The sequence below is a fragment of the Urocitellus parryii genome, chromosome X (genome assembly GCF_045843805.1).
Source record: "Urocitellus parryii isolate mUroPar1 chromosome X, mUroPar1.hap1, whole genome shotgun sequence".
NCBI lineage: Eukaryota > Metazoa > Chordata > Mammalia > Rodentia > Sciuridae > Urocitellus > Urocitellus parryii.
The window spans coordinates 13,295,748-13,307,929 of record NC_135547.1 but is presented as its reverse complement, the minus strand read 5'-3'; the positions used below and the strand labels follow the sequence as shown (position 1 = coordinate 13,307,929).

General features: G+C 36.5%; 1 protein-coding gene and 1 non-coding gene across 3 annotated transcripts in view; one reads left to right on the top strand and one right to left on the bottom strand.

Moving 5' to 3' along the window:
• Atp11c (ATPase phospholipid transporting 11C (ATP11C blood group)) overlaps window positions 1-12,182 on the bottom strand; it is a 184,566-nt gene that overhangs the window by 132,407 nt on the left and 39,977 nt on the right. The gene's annotated exons all lie outside the window — the stretch shown is intronic.
• Window positions 11,189-11,312, top strand: LOC113185215 (U6atac minor spliceosomal RNA). The gene has a single exon (XR_003301103.1). It is a non-coding gene; the product is annotated as a U6atac minor spliceosomal RNA (small nuclear RNA).

Genomic DNA, 12,182 nt, shown 5'->3' with positions numbered 1-12,182 from the left:
AAGTGCCCTTTCCAAACAAAGCAGTTCCTGAGGCAGAAAGTGAAGTTTAAAACCTAATACAGTAGATTTCTGTAGATCAAGAAGTCCACTAAATTTGCAAGTGATACCCCATTTGTATCCTAAGCTAGAAAGCAAGGATAATAGGTAGGTAAGTGTGTAAAGTGTCTTAAACAGCATCTGACATTTGTTAGGGGAACAAAAAAATGTTAGCTGCTACTACTGTTATTGTTAGTTTTTTTTTAAGAGAGAGAGAGAGAGAGAAATAGAGATTCTTTTATTTTAATATTTATTTTTTAGTTTTCAGCAGAAACAATATCTTTGTTTGTATGTGGTGCTGAAGATTGAACCCGGGCCGCACGCATGCCAGGTGAGCGTGCTACCGCTTGAGCCACATCCCCAGCCCTATTGTTAGTTTTAAGAAAGAATTACAGGACTGGCTCTGGGGCTGAGCGGTAGAGCACTTGCCTAGTATGTGTGAGGCCCTGGGTTTGATCCTCAGCACCACATAAAAATAAATAAAATAAAAGGTATTGTGTTCATCTACAACTAAATTTTTTTTTAAAACAAAGTGTTATACCCAAAACAGTTTTACAAAACCCAAAAGTCTTGATAAACCTTGACAATTTATGGAAATGAAAAGCTAATTTTAACAATAAAAATGAGACAATTATTTAAAATGAACAAGAAGCCAGGTGTGGTGGTGCACACCTGCTGAGGGAGAAGGATCACAAGTTTGAGGCCAGCCTTAGCAATGTAGAAAGATCCTGTCTCAAAATAAAAAATAAAAAGGTCTAGGGATGTAGACCAGTGATAGAGTAGCTCTGTTTAATCCCCAGTACCTCATTCATGCCTGCATGAATACATATGTACATATATACACAAATATTAAAATAACAAAATGGACAAGAAAGGCTAGCAGATGAACAATATCACATGTGGGACAGTTTTAAGAGCAAAGGAAAGACTACAATTTCTGCCCTGGGAATGTTGACTCACTAATGAGGAAAACAGGACAAACTGTCACTGCCATATAAACATGTGCGAAACCAGTCATCATCACTATACTACTCCTGCCCACCAATCAATGGCCATTAATGAATCACCAAATGGTTGAGGCTCTACTGCTGATGTCTTAAACCCAACTACTTTGGGGTCTTTAGTCTGGGTTTCAAGTCCCACAGGCCTACGTGTGGTATCAACTATTAGACTATTCCTGTACTGTTGTTATTCTACCTAACTGCTTCATTAATTGTTCATATTTAGATTTCCTCTTGGCACATCAAAGGAAAGAAACAGCAATTAACATATATCAATACCATTTTAAAGACATACCTTCCCAGGCACAAGGCAAAACGTTTGAGGTGGTAACAACCTTTAAGGTAGCAACCATAAGCTAAATACATGTGCTGAAAGAAGACATGTCAATAGAAGAGCAACCTACTTATTTATGGATCACCAAAAGTCATTAACCAAACTACCACACATTTACCACAAGATATATACACCTAATGTCAGTAGAGTTAGGGCCATGCAAGGGAGCAATTTAGGGAAGGAGGAATTGAGACATTAAAGACCAGACTAGAATCCAATTAAAGAATGGGAAGGAAACACATTGCCACAGATGGCCTGAGTTCAACAGATACACTGCAAAATTCTACTGCTCACTACTGAAAACTATTATTCTTCTTAATAAGAAGTAACAAAATGGTATTTTTTCAAAGCAGGGTTTTTTACATTTATAGGCAGACTGCCTATACTTGTGTGCCCTGACTCATTTTTGGCTTCATGACCTTGCTTAACTTCTCTAAACTTTATTTTCCAACCTATAAAATAAAGATAATAAGTGATTATGGTGAGTAGTCAGTAAATAAATCACAGACAGGACTTGGCACAGTGCCTGTCACATAGTTGGCACCAATAATTATTAGGTATTATCATGGAAACAATAAAAATATGCATAGGTAACAGAAAAGCCCACATGGGCTGTTTTACCAATTATGTGGTTAAAATAGCAAACACTTTCAAAGAAAACATTGTAAAACCAAATATTGGCAATATTAGTCATTGGCAGCAAGTGACAAAACATCTGTTTTTATTTTGTGTGAAATAGGAAGGTGTAAGGAAAAGCAAGATTGGTCATATAATTAAATATAAGATTTCTAGTGTCAATAGCAAAAAAAATTGACACCCTGAAAGAGCTTTAAAGATGTATGACATTGGGCTGGGGTTATGGCTCAGAGGTAGAGCACTCACCTAGCATGTGTGAGGCACTGGGTTCGATCCTCAGCACCACATAAAATAAAATATTGTGTCCACCTATAATTTAAAAATAAATATTAAAAAGATGGATTACATGGATTCATTAATTCAACATTTCATGAGCACCTACTCTTTATCAAGCAATCAGTTAGATATAAGAGACTATGAAAAATGATTTTTAAAAGTACATATAAATGCTATAATGAACATGGAGCACAGTGATGGGAAGGATTCACTCTGCTCCAGGTATGTCAGAGGAAGTGGGATCCAGGACAACGCATCACAGGAACAGTAACATTTGAGTTAGTTAAAGGCCTTCACGTGTAAATGGGAAGAGTGACAACTCCAGAAAGAGGAAAACAGCAGAAGCCAATACCTGGAAGTATTTTGCAAACACATAGAGGCATCTGGCAGCTTGTGAATAATGTAGTATGGCCAGAGATAAGCAAACTGGGGAGGAAAAAAGGAGTCACAGAAAGGAAGCAGTAAAGGTAGGCCTGAGAAAACCTGTGAGGACAGGTGTGAAAGTTAACAAAATCAGTCTATTAAAGTCAAATCTGCATTCCCATGTCCACTGCAGCATTGTTCATAACAGCCAAGCTATAGAATCAGTATCCACCAACAGATGAATGGATAAAGAAAATATGGTATATTTGTATAATGGAATATTATTAAGTCATAAAAAGAAGAAAATGCTGTCACTTGTGACAAGATGCATGAACCTGAAGAACACCATGCTAAGAGAGGTAAATACTATATGATCTCATATGTGAAATCTAAAAAATTGAACCAGAAAAACAAAGTTGAAAGATAGTTGGCAGAGGCTAGGAAAGATGAGGATGTGGAAATGTTGATCACAAGGATTCAAATGATCAGTTATAAAATGAACAAGTTCTGGGCCTCTAATGAGTTGATTTGATTGTGACTATCATTACACAATTTATATTGGATCATCATGTTGTATACTTTGAATATGCAACTCTTATTTGTAAATTAAATATTTTAAAATAATTTTTTTAAAAAACAAACATTAGAATCTGGGGGTATAGCTCAGTGATAGAGTATGTACTTATTAGCATGCCTTAGGTTCAATCCCTAGCACCAAATACCACCACCACTGATGATGATGATGATGATAATGATGATGAAGAAGGAGGAGGAGGAGGAAGAAGAAGAAAGAAGACGATGACCACCACCACCACCACCATGATGACGAGGAGTGAGGGAATTTTAGATATAGTGTCCACCTATAACAGCAACCCTAGGCTATAGCAGCATTAAGGGAGCCCAAGACTGATATTTTTAATAAATACTTTCCAGATAAAGAAATACAAGGAAATAACTACTTTAAAGTCAGGATACTGGTTATTTTGGAAGGAGGAAGGGTTTTTGATTGAGATAAGCTATCTACAGGGATTTCTGGGATGGCTACTAAGTTCTATTTCTTGATTTGGATGGTGATTTCCAGTACATTTGCCTTGTGTTTAAGTTTCACATTTTTTTAACCTTGTCTCAGTTTACAATAAAAAAGCACACCCTTGTGATACTCTGGGGCAGAAAGGGAACTAGAAGAAAGATGAAGAAAGAAGTTATTGCCATCGGATGCAAGATGATAAGGGCCAGGGAAAGGACAATGCAAATCAGAAGGGGGAAATAAATTTATTTGAGAAATATCTTGGGAGTTGGCTGCCAGAAACTTCTGAAGGGACCCCAGTAGAAGAAAGCTTAGAGAAGAAACAGTGAGCAACTGCAGATTTAGACATATTGAATATGAGATACTTTTAGGAATTCAAATGCTACTCTCCCCATATCTTTTTAATTTATGGCTTTCCTTTGTTTTAAAGATATACATCTATATCAACAGTAATAATCTATTCTTCTTTAAAATATTTTTAGTTGTAGATGGACACAATACCTTTATTTTTATTTATTCATTTTTACCTTGTGCTGAGGATTGAACCCAGTGCCTCATATATGCAAGGCAAGTGCTCTACCACTGAGCTACAAACCAAGCCCCAATAGTCTATTCTTTATCAGTCATAATTTAATTCATGTTTATAGCTTTCAAATGGGATAGAGAAATGAGGAAGGACTAACTCTTGACGTAACAGGGCAATACTTGGAAAAGAAAGAAGGAAGAAGGTTAAGCAATGTGTATGGAGGATCATGATCTGAAATCAACTTCTGTGCATGTGTATCAGGATAAACCCAACTACTATGTATAAACATAAAGCTCTAATAAAAAAGAGATAAAGGAGAAGAGATAAAAGAGATAAAGGAGAAGATCCATGGAGAAATTATCAACTCTTCTAGTAGTAAAGACAGAAGTTAAAGGAATAATATCCCATGTGAACTATTTCACTAAAAGTGAAGAACAGATAAGAAAGGCAAAAACTATTAGGTCAAACAGTTTTCTAACCTGTTCATCAGTATTCAAGGAAAAGGATATGTATCACACACATATCTTATTTTCACATGTTTGGGACTTTTTAAAGTTAGGCATATGAAACCTAGAGAACAATTGTAAAAGAAATTTAAAGGGGGGGAGAGGGGGAGGGAGGGAGGGAGGGAGAGGGAGAGAGACAGAGAGAGAGAGAGAGAGAGAGAGAGAGAGAGAGAGAGAGAGAAGAGAAGAGAAGAGAAGAGAAGAGAAGAGAAGAGAAGAGAAGAGAAGAGAAGAGAAGAGAAGAGAGAGATCCAGATCGATGAGAAAGACCACAGAAAGTATTCCACACCAGGTTAGAACACAGTCAAGAAGCAAGCAATATTGCTTATCTACAAATTTTTCACTTGAGATAAGAAATGAATATTAGCAACTGAATTACAATATGGGCCATGGTGATCCAGGTTCTTAAGAGTCTCATGCTGCATTATCTCAGAACAGATGCTTGATAAATGCATGAACAACTTTGATAATGCTCAACTGAAAATATAAAGATTTTATACTCTGACTCCTATTGCATAACAAAAAAAATCCTGATAGCATTTACTGAGCACGTTATTTCAAAAACAGTTGAAGTTCTCACCACACATTCTCTGACTGAAACCTCAAAGCAAGCCCACTAGATAGGTGCCATCATTCATCTCCACATTACAAATGAAGAAAACTTCCCTTCAAGTGTTTAACTCTTGGGAAATAAGACATGAGGGAGACCTCATAAGAAAGACTCGGGCCTGGGCAAAAAGGAGCTCCTTATTCATATCTGATCCAACCCAGGTCACAAAAGTAGAACGTTTCATAGTGAACAAGGGCCAAATCCCAAGCTGCTGATAAGGAGTGATTTTTTTTTTCAGGCCTTTTCCTAAGCAGCGTGTTTTATTTCCAATGACAACATGTGGCAATGGTAGGCAGCTGGCAGTGATGCTGAGATTTGGGATCCTGGCCAGTTTTCTGTTCCTTTCCATCAAAAATATGACCAACATCTGGTAGAGTCAGCAAATGTCAAGATGAATGAGCCTTCACTAATTCATACATTACAAACTGGATTGTCAAAATTGGTCAAATTCCATTACAGAATTACAATTCAGCAGCACTGAATACTAAATACATATGAGCCATTAGCTGGGATTTTGAAATCTTTCTGCTCTATGGAAATTTCTATTCTGGTAGTAGTAGTTGTATGAGATTTGATCTTTATCATACTTTTCCTGGCAGCAGTAAAATTCCATTTCCATCAACTCTGTTTCCTCTCAGGAAAGAAGTCTCTCAGGAAATAGTCAAACATTGTTTTCAACGAAGTTCTCAAGCATGAATCATTTTCAACTGCCAGGAACACACTCCTTTCCCTCACTCTTTTGCATCATGATATACTTTCCCCAAAATGACAGCTTAAAAAGAGAAAAATATATTTCTTTTTTATTAGTTCTTTTTAGATATACATGATAGTAGAAATCTATTTTAATATATTTAAACAAGGATGGAATACATCTTATTCTATTTAGGATCCAGTTTTGCATATGTATATGATGGTGAGATTCACTGTGTTGTATTCATATATGTATATAGGAAAGATATGTCAAATTCATTCCACTGTCTTTCCTTTACCCATCCCCCTTTTCCTCCCTTCATTCCCCTATATTTAATCTACTGTACTTCTATTCATCCTCTTCCCACCCCTTAATGTGGATTAGCATTTATATATCAGAGTGAACATCCAACCTTTGGTTTTTGGGGATTGGTTTATTTCACAATAGTCTCCAGATCCACCCATTTGCTATCAAATGTCATAAAGTCATTCTTCTTTATGGCTGAGTAGTATTCCACAATTTTTTAATGCATTCATCTGTTCAAGGGCATCTAGGGTGGTTCCAGGGCTTGGCTACTGTGAACTATGTTGCCATAAACATTGATGTAGCTGTGTCACTATAGTATGCTAATTTTAACTCCTTTGGATATATATTGAGGAGTGAGATAACTGTATCAAATGGTGGTTCCATTCCTAGTTCTTTGAGGAATCTCCATACTGCTTTCCTGAATGGTTATACCAATTTGCAGTCCCACCAGCATGTATGAGCACACCCTTTTCCCACATTCTCACCAACATTTATTATTTACTTGTATTCTTGATAATTGCCATTCTCACTGGAGTGAGATGAAACCTCAGTGTAGTTTTAATTTGCATTTCTCTAATCGCTAGAGATTTTGAACATTTTTCATAGATTTGTTGACCATTTATATGCCTTCTCTTGAGAAGTATCTGATTAGTTCCTTTGCCCATTTTTTAAATTTATTTTTTAGTTATAGATGGACACAATATCTTTGTTTTATTTTTATGTGGTACTGAGGATAAAACCCAGTGACTCACGCATGCCAGGTGAGTGCTCTACCTCTAAGCCACAACCCCAGCCCCCCCATCCTTTGCCCGTTTTTTGATTGAGCCTGCCTTCCTTCCTTCCTTCCTTCCTTCCTTCCTTCCTTCCTTCCTTCTTTCTTTCTTTCTTTCTTTCTTTCTTTCTTTTGGGGGGTGTTAAAGCTTTTTGAGTTCTTTGTATCAATCTTGATAATTAACTCCGTATCTGAGGTGCAGCTGGCAAAGATTTTCTGCCATTCTATAGAATCTCTGTTCCTGTTCTTGATTTGTTTCCTTTGCCATGAAGAAGATTTATTTTACTTCTTATGCTTTAGGAGTCTTATTATATAAGTCGATTCCTAAGATGATATGTTGGAGTGTTGGGCCTACATTTTCTTACAGTAGGTGCAGGTTTTCTGGTCTAATTCCTAGGTTTTTGATCCACTTGAGTTTTATGCAGGGTGAGAGGGGTTGAATTTCATTCTACTATATGTGGATTTCCACTAGGAAAAGACATATTTCTTAAATACAGAATAAATCCTTCATTCTTCTCCATCTATGGTCATGCTCAAGCAGTTCACTTTGCCTCACTTATCTTCTCCCTAGATCTACCTACATCCTTCCCATGCATTATTTCAACGAATATTTCCTAAGCATCTACCAGATGTCTGGTCCTGTAATAAGTGGTAGATGTACAATTCAAATATACGAGGAATTTTTCAGGCAAAGATTAGGGGTGATCAATGTAGATAGTATGATCATCATGGACATTCTGAGATTATCCTTCAAGGAAGTTTTCTGAAAGAAGAAACTTTTTAAAGTTGAAGGAAAGGTAGAAAGAATCAAATGGAAGAAGAAAAGGCATTTATGACAACCAAGAAGACGCAACTTTAAGGCCTCTGACTATTAAGAGCACAACTGATCAAGGACCTTATCTTAGTATTCCTGTTGTATTGAGTGATTGACTTGAAGCACCCTATTGTAGGTTTGATCATCACAAACATCAAGTCAATCACTCAATACAACAGGAATACTAAGAACTGCTCCTGGAGGATACAGGACACCACTGACAGATGACTCTCAACTCACTCACAGCTTTGCTGAACCTTTCCTAGACTGCACAGCAGTCTAAACAGAAGTCTAAAACCTTTCCACCTAACTACCTCTCTGTCCCCTTCACTAGGGGTCAGACTTGCATCATGAACTGATGGCACTCCCACTATTCCCAGTCCCTCACCACTGTCTCTTCCACAGGCATTTTCCCCAATGATTCTGTGCCAGGTTTTTCCTGAGTATCTATTTTCCAGATGATCCAGACTAATATGTCATTCTAGAAAAAGCAACTTAGCATAAGTAAACACTAGAGGTATAAAAAATTATGGCCACCTTTGAGCACTTCAAGCAAGAGGAAGCTGGGTCAAATCAGAGAACACCCTGTATGTCCTGATAAGAAAGGGTATTCGATTCTATAAGAAATAGCAAGCCACCAGAAAGTTTCAGGCATGTGTTCAAAAAACTATTGTACTGGTGTAATAGAAGAAGAACCAGATGAAGCCAAAATCAGAAGCATCTCTATATATTCTTTCATCTAGTTTGCTAGCTTGTGAGATTCTGAAGAATCAAATCATATTTTTGTTTCATTTTAATCCCTATTCCCCAGTGTTTAACAAAGTAACTCCTCAAGAAACCCCACTAAATCTACAAGGCTGGGCCTCACCACACTGCCCAATAGTTTATTAAAATTTAATTAACAGCCTTTGGACATGGCCACTTGGACACTGGAAACATCCATCTAGTCAATCTAGAAAATGACAGTTACACATATGAAAGGTAGACATTACTCCCAAAATTTTGTCTCTTGCCAACTAGTTATTTCACAAACTCCTCTGAAGATGAACATCTAATCACATCTGTTGATCCTAACTGTGGGGACAAGGGTGCTCATTACACATTAGTTTTTGAATGTTTACCAGATAGATGAAGTTTAGAGAGCCAGATCCGGCTCAATGATCAGAGGTCTAATAAAAAGAACAAAGGGCAAAAGACAAAATCAAGTTCTGAATACTCTTTCAATATCTAATGGTGATGTGAAAAAAACACTTATCTCTGGGGTCTATTTTTCTCACCATAAAATGGAAATAAGACCTACCCTCAACTAATGTACCAAGTAAAGTAAAAAGTAAATGAGAAGATGTGGCCAATATGCTTTGAAAACAGTAAAATAAATGTTACAAATTTATATCACAATTTACATCACACTTCATCATATGAATATATCACTGGGGGACGGGAGGTACAAATCCAAAAGATCAAAACCAAATATCATCCTAACACAAAGACATCTGGATTGCTGAACAAATTTGATCAACATAACTTTCTTATCACATTCACTTCAACATCAGCTTGTTAAGGTCATTATTAATCAGTTTGAAATTGAAGCTTAACATATTATGTAAGAGCTTCAGGGCTAGAAGAAACATACTCCAAATAAAGACTGATGAATGCTGATTTTCCACATCAAGGGATAGTGATATTATTCAAAAATTCTCCATGTTCTCCCTCACTTCAAGCCTAAAGAATGGAGCTGAGACCTCTGAACCTAACTCCTGAATAAGCTTTTCCTCTAAAATTGTTCTTCAGTGAAAAAGCTAAAAACCAGTTTTATTGGAACTGTCTCACATCATTAGTAGATAAAATTAAATACAATTATCATAAAAAAATTCTCCAAATACAATTGATTTTTTTGCGGGGGAGGAATACTGGGGATTGAACTCAGGGGCACTAGACCACTGAGTCATATCCTCATTCCTATTTTATATTTTATTTAGAAACAGGGTCTGAGCTGCTCGCACTTGGCTTTTGCTTAGGCTGGCTTTGAACTTGCAATACTCCTATCTCTGCCTCCTGAGCCCCTGGGATTATAGGTGCACGCCATCACACCTGGCTTATAATTGATTTTCATATGCCAAGCAACACATCTTTGGTTGGAAGGGTACCACCATGAAATCAAATAATCATGGGAATCAATTCCCACAAGGGTATCAGTTGATAGAGCTCGAGCTAACAACAACTATCCCAAAGGTACTATGCTCTAAAGGGTAATTTAATGTTAGTAATTTAATGTTAAAGGGTAATTTAATGCACTTTCTAAGAATCAACCTTTTTTTTTTTCCATTCCTACCTCCCTGACTGAGGAAACACATAAAAGCTCTTGGGCCCTATTTATGATAAGCAAAATAACTTTACTCGAAAAAACAATCATTACCTCAACACAGCCTGAAGTGGTTTGTGTTTGTTAGAGAAGATAGTCTCAAAAGTCAAAAACTATCAGATCTACATGACTAAGGGACTAAAATGGCATCTCTACTCCTATGGGCCAAGGCTCAAAGCACTCAGTAGTGTTTTTAGGATCTTTCAAACACATTTAGTAAATATATCAGTGTTGCTCTCACTTGGAAAGAGAAGAGTGAAAAGTAGAGAAAACTGTATATTTTTATACAAAGTAACTTGGTCTACACTATATCAGCAAAAGACGTGAACAACTATTAAAATCATTCTGAGTTTCATTTGACATTTTTCAAAAAACCAAATTAATTATTTGCAGTTATCAAATGCATTTAATGGTAGAAAATCAATAATGATAGTAAAACACTATTATATTGAGCATACTGCATGTATAAAGCAAACAATCCCATGTTAATATTTTACATTTCAATTTTTACAAATGTAGAACAGAGACACAAATGTGTCACAAGTAAATATCATAGCTGATTTCCAAAGGTACCTAAAAGCCCAGATGCATAGATGGCAATCTATAAAACTGTTTCTCTTTCCAAATCTGTCTTTCTCTGTTACACACACACACACACAAATGCACACGTACATCCACTCACTTTCAGAGAAAGGAAACAGTATAAACTGGATTAATACTGGATTTTTTCCAAAAAGTCTGCAACTTAAATACTAACTCTGCCTTTTACTAACTTCAAGACTTGGGTGGTACAAATTACCTGATGCACCTCAATTTCCCATTAATAAATGAGATAAATGTATACACTGCATATTATACACTATCTTTGTAACCTTCTCCCTGGCTCTTTTGTGATGACCTAAAGATCAAATGAAGATGAAGCAAAAGTATATTACATGACAGGCAAGAAGATGAGCACTTTCCCTAACTAGGATGGAAGAGAATATGACCTATGCAACAAACACATGGTTAAGGAATTGCCATCTACTTCATGGCATCTATCCAAATTTTCTGCCCATAAAATACAACAGAATAATATATATTAGTCACATATAATTTAGTCTAGGAATGCAAGGTAGATTCAACACTGTTAAACACAATACCACCCACAATATCAACAGCCTAACCAAAAAAAATTGTGTATATCTATAGATGCAGAAAAGGTGTGTGATATATGCAGCAGACATTCGTGATTGAACACACATACACACACCCACAAATAACTAGAAATTGAAGGGAACTTCTTCAGTCTGATAAAGGGTATCTATGAAAAACCTATGGCTAATTAGTATATACTGGTGAAAGACTAAATGATTCCCCACTAAGATTAGGAACAGGCAAAGAACCCATTCATACACAAGGAATTCACTCTTCCCACTCCAATCCAACATTAACCAGGACAGAAGTCCTAGCTAAAATGTAAATTACAGAAAAGAAATAAATATTTATATAGATTAGAGAGGAGCAAAACTGTTTATTCATAGAAAACATAATTATCAATATAGACAGTCCAAAAGAATATCCAAAAACTAATAGACCTAATTACTGACCTTATCAAAGTTGGAGAATGTAAAATCAATATATAAAAATTAATAGCCAGGGACTGGGGCTCAAGCGGTAGCGCGCTTGCCTGGCATGCGTGCAGTCCGAGTTCGATCCTCAGCACCACATACAAACAAAGATGTTGTGTCCGCCGAAAACTAAAAAATAAATATTAAAATTCTCTCTTTCTCCTCCCTCCCCCCCCCTCTCTATAAAAAATTAATAGCCAGGCATGGTGGCACACACCTATATAATTCCAGAGGCTCAAGAGGCTGTAGCAGGAGGACTCCAAGTTCAAAGCCAACCTTAGCAACTTAGTGAGGCACTAGGCAACTTTGCAA